This window comes from Lepisosteus oculatus, chromosome 9 (genome assembly GCF_040954835.1).
Source record: "Lepisosteus oculatus isolate fLepOcu1 chromosome 9, fLepOcu1.hap2, whole genome shotgun sequence".
In the NCBI taxonomy this organism is placed as follows: Eukaryota; Metazoa; Chordata; class Actinopteri; order Semionotiformes; family Lepisosteidae; genus Lepisosteus; species Lepisosteus oculatus.
In genome coordinates, this window is record NC_090704.1 from 17,349,232 (window position 1) to 17,356,398 (window position 7,167).

The window sequence follows — 7,167 nt, forward strand, 5'->3', positions numbered from 1 at the left end:
AATGGGAACTGCTCTGCCCAGGATCGCAAAGTACTGCAGAGGGTGGTGAAGTCAGTGCAGCTCATTACCGGCTGTGAGCTACCAAACACCCGTGACATCTACTCTGCTAGATGTCTGAAGATGTCCTGGTCCATTCTCAAGGACCCCAGTCATCCCAGTCACAAACTGTTTTCCCTACTACTGTCCGCTAAACATTACCGAAACATTCAGTCAAGGTCCAACAGATTACGGGACAGCTTCTACCTCCAGGCAATAAGGCTGGTAAATAGCCAACCTGCTGTCAGGCAGCAGTTCTTTCCGGGCCCTATGCAGACGACACGATCTGGTGAAGATCTTGGTGAAGACACAGTAGGAATAAAATCATGCAGGAGAAGGGATGTAGACAAGAGGGCATGTCCAAGGAGTGCAGGTGTCCAGGGGAAGTGGGTCCGGGGCAAACAATCCATATAGGAAATCCAAACGGGTAATCAGAAACAAAGGTAGAAGTCCATGGCCAGGCGATCCATCCAGGGGGAACAGGAACCGGGTCGGAACCGGCGAGGGGAATCAGGAACAGAAAGTTAAAAGCATAACGGAGCCAGACGCAGCAGGACCCCGGGCTCTCATGAAACGGAATTCAATGAGGAACCAGGAGTAAAGTCTGCGTCTGGCTTTTAAGGGGGAACGGAAATAGGGAACAAGTGCAGGTAATGGGAGAAAACACTGAAGGGCTGGAGCGCCCTTAAGAGGAGGGGTTTGCGATCGTGACACCTGCAGCTCCTTTAGCAAATCACCTGTAATGGCTACATGGACATACAGTTTTCATTCTATTCATCATACTGCACTACTTGGACATACACATACTGTACATAGATTGCATACACCATGGACACATAGCAGCTCTATTCATATTGAGTATTGTCTGAGTTTATTTTATTCAATTTCTATTGTACTATTATGTATTATTATTATGTAACCATTTTTAACCTTTGTAAATTTTGTGATTTTTACCCCCCCCCCCCCCCCCACTGAACACGTAGAAAAGACATTTTATTGCCAGCAACCACTGCTGCATGTTGTATTGTTGTGCATTTGATAAATAAACTTTGATTTGATTTGATTTGGTGTCAGAATAAAAACCCAAGGAACTATTGCCCATGGTGAAAATTTTTCAAAAAGAAATTTCGTTACAGAATACAAGGCCCTAAGTCCCAGAGGGAGTTGGACCGCAACTGTCACATTTATTCAACAGAAGTGGATATATATGGAGGCATAACCAACGTCACACGTAGGCAGAAGTCTTCAATAGATGTCCCATGACAGAAGGCCCAGGCTAAAGATAATGTCACGCCCTCTGCAGCCAGAGGGCCCTCCTTCTCTGTCCTGTCCCTGGTCTGCTGTCCTTCCGGTCCCTCTCTTTCCCTTGGGCTATATATTTCCGGGTCTTGCACTCTGTCCTCGCTCAGCATTGACGTTCGGATGTCCTGAGACCCGCCTAGCACCAGGGTGCCCCACGTCCGCTCCCTGAGGGCATAGGTTTCTATACGGCATTCCTGAACTCTTTGCACTAATGAGCCTGAGCCTTTTTCCCGTCTCGCCGCTACGCATATGGGTCTTTTCCTGCTCTCCTACTCCCCACGGTTAGTCCCTTTGGACATCCGTGACAGATAAAGTCCATAAAGTCTTAGCAAGGTAAGCCCACAGGCCACCAGAATAGCAAAAGAAACAATTCTCAAAAACCACATGGATAACATTGATAAACCACTTAAAAAGTAGTGTTTGAATGTCGCTACACCTGGTGTCCACAACATAAAGGACACAAAGAACTGTTTCGGTGTCCAAAAGGGTGCATTCTGAAACATTTAACCATTAATGCTATGACTGAATTGGTAACCCAATCAGAGCACAGCAGTTGGAGAGTCAGAAGTCATTGCCTGGTAAATATGAAGGGTTGACAGGATTGTTGAGACCAATAGCACCAACGATGTTCTACAATGGTAACAAGGAAGCATGTATCCTTCAAATTGATGGACAGGGCAGCTGGTGTGTCTTAGAGCTTTTATTCACTAAATGGGGAGCAGCTGAAGTTTTGCCACTGGGGTGGTTACTGGTGTGTGATCAGATGGCAGACATCTAACTAACATATTCTATCTTGTGAACTTGTCTCCTTCTTGTTTGTTTAAAAAAAGCAACATATGCTTGGAAACCAGAATGCTATAGGCATAATCTGGACTTTGGCAGCAGAGGTAAAAGTCAAGACCACCCTCAGCCAGGAGTTTGTATCTCCAATGATTATGAGGATGGAAAGCCCATGGACTGGAGGATAAGAGGAGGACACGGATAATGCTATATGTAGCACATATAACTATGGATCTAAAAAGTTCCCTTAGTACTCACATGGTACTGAAGAAATAAAAGAGAGGGACATTAAAACAAAGCAAAGCAGTCTCAGCACTAAAGAAACTTACAGGAATACCAGAGACCTTTGCAGTATGTACAAGAAAAATCAGAGACACTGCTACAATCACTCTGATCGCAGCAACCACAGTAAGGGCAGAAGGAGATGCTAATTCCATGCTAAGGTATGGAAAGAAAGGAGCAACTCAGCAGCCCAGTAGAGGGGTGAGCCAGCTTTTTGCATACGATTTCTGCTGTGTCTAATAGAATTCACAACTCTGAGCAAAACATGGAAGTAAAGCAGTGATAAAGCAAAAATAGCTCAACCATGCAGAAAAAGAAGGTCTTAAGATCCAATTGGATAACTTTGTATGTGACTTGGCATTTTCCCATGAGGTAATAGTTACATTCTGTCTGATTGAAAACCTTATTTTTCAGAACTATGGAACCAGCTCCCCAGCCTTGTTGTCAAAGCTGGTACCTAAGCTTCTTTCAATAAACAACTGGAAGGGAACCTTGTGTCACTTATCTTTTAAAAAACGAAACAAGGTCAATGGGCCCCTGTCATTTGCAAACCTTATGTAAACTTCAATAGAATAAAGGATATGTGCTGCCTGTCACATACTGTAGGAATAATTTTAGACAGAGGAACTTCTTTTTCTAAGAAGTGTTATGTTCTTTACTCTCTTATTCACTGGAACACTGTTACTGACATAAATAGCTTAATACAATCAAAAAGTACTTACTTAAGAAAGTAAATACTGCTTCAGCACATGTTTTTCTATGCATTTAAATAGTTTATCAGAATAACACAGTGCTGTACTGTGTTAAGTTTGGCACTTTAGTTTATTTAGCAATGTGGGCTCCAATTTACAAGTAGGACAAAGGTGCCATCTAATGTCAACAATAAGTTTTACATCCGACACATGCAAGTAATCTTTGATATATTACTTCTTGCATTGCATCAATGAAAACATCAAAATTCAACTAAAATTAAGTTTAAGTTAACAGGTATGGAAATTAAGTTTAAAAAAAAGATCATGAAAAGAAAAAACAGACTTCTAAGAAATTAACCACACTCATTTAAGAGGAATTTGTTGTGGATTATCTTTCTTTTCCAATAAGCTGTTTCACAAGAGGAAAAGAATGTAAGATGGTAAGCACTCAGGTGAATTATTCAGCAAAACATCTTTTCTAATGATATATTTAAACAGATTTATCCATTTTTGTTTGTTGTAAAGTAATCATTGCAAGTAAAGTAAAATAAATGCTACAAATGCTTTGTGATTAAATGGGGACAATAACATTTGCAATAAGCAAACATAAAAATCAATACCTGGATAGTGGCTAATAAGAACAGTCCATTTAGCCCATTTACCTTGTTCGGTAGTAGCTATTTCACCTGCGGATCACCTACTAAAAATACATTTGTACAAATACTTAACATTATCAATGTCAGGGTAATGGTGTATTTTTAGAAAGTTTTAAAAATACAAGCATAAAATAACCTTGGTTGGACAATAAACTATGAATTTTCTTACTTGTTTGTACCTTCCAACTAATCAATTAACATATTAATTTAATTTCTGTGCAATGTGGTGAATACTTTACTAGATATTAAAGGTGAATCAATTTAGACCAGGTCATCGTAGCATTTTACAAGATGTCTGTCTATGGATAACTTTAACTGTACTTGGACCAAATTGTACTGAATTTACTATAATATATGTACTTGAACACATGGACAACAGCATCAACATTACTAACAAAAATGAATAATGATAATGATAGAAGTACAGTTACCAGAAATTTACAAACAATGCTGCACAGCAGTATACAGTACTTCTGACAAGACTCAAATGAAGTCTTCAATCTAGCTGGTGGACAGGACCTTCTCCTGCTTCTTCAAGTGGCAAGGTGGCTGTAAAATTTCAGTTAAGGTCACATCTCTCTGCCTCTCAGAGTAAACAGTACCTCAGATATTACACAGAGCTGACCTGCTCACAGCCTAAGTTAATTTTTAGTTTCATTTGGAAAGTTTTAATTAAAATGCACAATTTAATAATTTTTATATTGTGCCTTTCCTGTTAGGACATCACAAAACAATTTACAATAGAGGTAACAAATCAGAAGAGCACATTAGTACAAATCTTGTCCTTTAACTAATTTAATCAAATTAATAATAAACTGATTGTTCTATAAAAAATGGTGTGAAAATAGCTCTGCATCTTTGTGTCCTCTGTGATAGACTGATGTTCCATCCAGGGTATATCTGTGACCCTAAACTGGATAAGTGGATGTTGAAAGTGATTATGATTTTTTGCTAAACAACACTGAGAATCAATTCAATCTTCAACAGACAAACAAGAACCTATTGTTGACTTCTGTTGTGTTATCTTAGTATTTTGGAAGCAGTTGGGCTGTTGGACATTTTACCTTCTACTGGTGGATGCTGCACATTGGTGGTGGTGGAGGGGAGTCCCCATTACCTGTAAAGCGCTTTGAGTGGAGTGTCCAGAAAAGCGCTATATAAGTGTAACCAATTATTATTATTATTATTATTATTAATCCTAAATGAATTTGAATGGCGAATTGTGCTTTTCCAAGTGTCAGCTCACAGTTACCATTCTTGCACATGCAGAGGGGAAGAAATGTCAGCTGACCTGCTCAGCTTCGAGCCACTTGTGTTTTAATGTCACAGGCACCACAGTTCAGGAGGTTCGGTGCCAATTAGAGAGAGGATCATCCCTCGCTGACAGCACTGCATTCCTGCACTCAAGCTACAGGAGGTGCTGTTCCACCAAGAGCCGAGAACCCCGACTGACTAATCCCACACTTCCCTCAGAGTTATTCGGGCTGTGAAATCCCTTGTGGACAAGTGAAAACACTCAGTCTACAGCTTAAGTGCCTTTCTGGTTGAGCTGCACAGAGGGACATAGCTAAGATAATATTCAGAAGTATGTGAAGCACTGCAAATGCCATACTACTTTGTGTATAAACATGTCTCCAGTGTGATTTATTAGCATGACATAGCTGAAGATGAGCAGTACCTTTGTTTTCCTTACCGTCAATGCTCTTAAAGTCCAACAGGTAACTGCGATTGTCCACCTGATAAAGCTGAAGGCTTTAATTTCCTGTTACAGGAACTCTCAGGTGATAAGCATTCACAACCTGCAATTCACATTAAAGATTGACTCAATAGATGCCAAAAGAATAAGATTGCAAACACAGTACCAATACATTAAATGAGTAAAATGGAAGTGCATAAGTATGTAGTGTGTAGGTACGGTGCCGTATTTGCCCCCTTATTGATTTCCTCTATTATTGCACATTTTTGACACTGAAGTTATCCTACACCAACTGGCACTGTGTGAAAAAGTACTTGCCCCCTTAGTTAAATCAACCCAATTAAAATGATAATTTAGAGTCAGCTGATTGAATACAGCCAGGCTTGATTACAGCCAGCCCTGCTCAATATAAACCTCACTTATTTTGACCCTTACTAACAGAGTCAAGTTGCCAGCACAAAGATTCAACAAGCACCTTATGCCACGACCACAGGAAATTCCTGAAGAAATCAGAAAAAAGTTGTTGATATCTATCAGTGTGGAAAGGGTTACAAAGTCTCTGGGACTCACAGTGAGAGCCGTAAACTCCAAATGGAGAACACTTGGAACAGTTGTGAATCTTCTTAGGAGTGGCTAGCCTGCCAAAATTTCTCCAAAGGCGCAGTGTAAAATCATTCAGGAAATCACAAAGGATCCTAAAAAAACATTCAAAGAACTGCTGGCTTCTCTTGCCTCAGCTAAGGTCAGTTTTCATCACTCCACAATTAGAAAGAGACTGGGCAAAAATGGGCTTCATGGGAAAGCAGCAAGGCAGAAACCACTGCTAACCAAGAAGAACATAAATGCTTGTCTCTCATTTGCCAAGAAGCACCTGGATGATCCCCAAGCCTTTTGGGAGAGTGTTCTATGGACAGATAAGTCAAAAGTGGAACTTTTTGGATGACATGGGTCCCATTATGTCTGGCGTAAAGCAAACACAATATTCCACAGTAAGAACGTCATACCAACAGTCAAACATGGTGTCGGTAGTGTGATGGAGTGGGGATGCCTTGCTGCCTCAGGACCTGGATTACTTGCCATAATTGAAGGAACCGTGAATTCTGCTTTGTATTAGAAAATTCTTAAGGAGAATGTCCAGTCATCTGTCCGTAAGCTGAAGCTGAAATGTAGTTGGGTCATGCAGCAAGACAATGATCCAAAAAGAATGGCTGAAAAGAAGCAAAATTAAGTGTAAGCAATTATTATTATTATTATTATTATTATTATTATTATTATTATTATTATTATTATTATTACTGGAACTATATAAGAACGACAGAAATCGTACATCTCCACCTAGTGTTCACATTTATGTAGTGTAGCATTCCGCTCCCACCTGTATTGGATTTTCCCTTTTCCCTCTCAACCTTGACCCTGACTGCATCTGTATACAGTACACATGTATCATATTATATAAATCTTCTATTTCGCCATGTATTGCTACCGGAGACTGCGGGACACCACTCTCTCTCCCCTAGTGACTAGCACACATACTGTAATCTAAAGGGCAATAAACCCCTTTTGTTTAAACTGAGTACTCTGTCTGCAGCCTCCAGAGCCGCAGGGTCGTTCGCTGCAGTATATAATAAATTTAAAATTTTCTGGCATATACAGTATTTATTTGCTATGGTACATAAGAAGAGCTACCTTTCAGTACACTAGAATACCTAGTACGTCGTCAGTT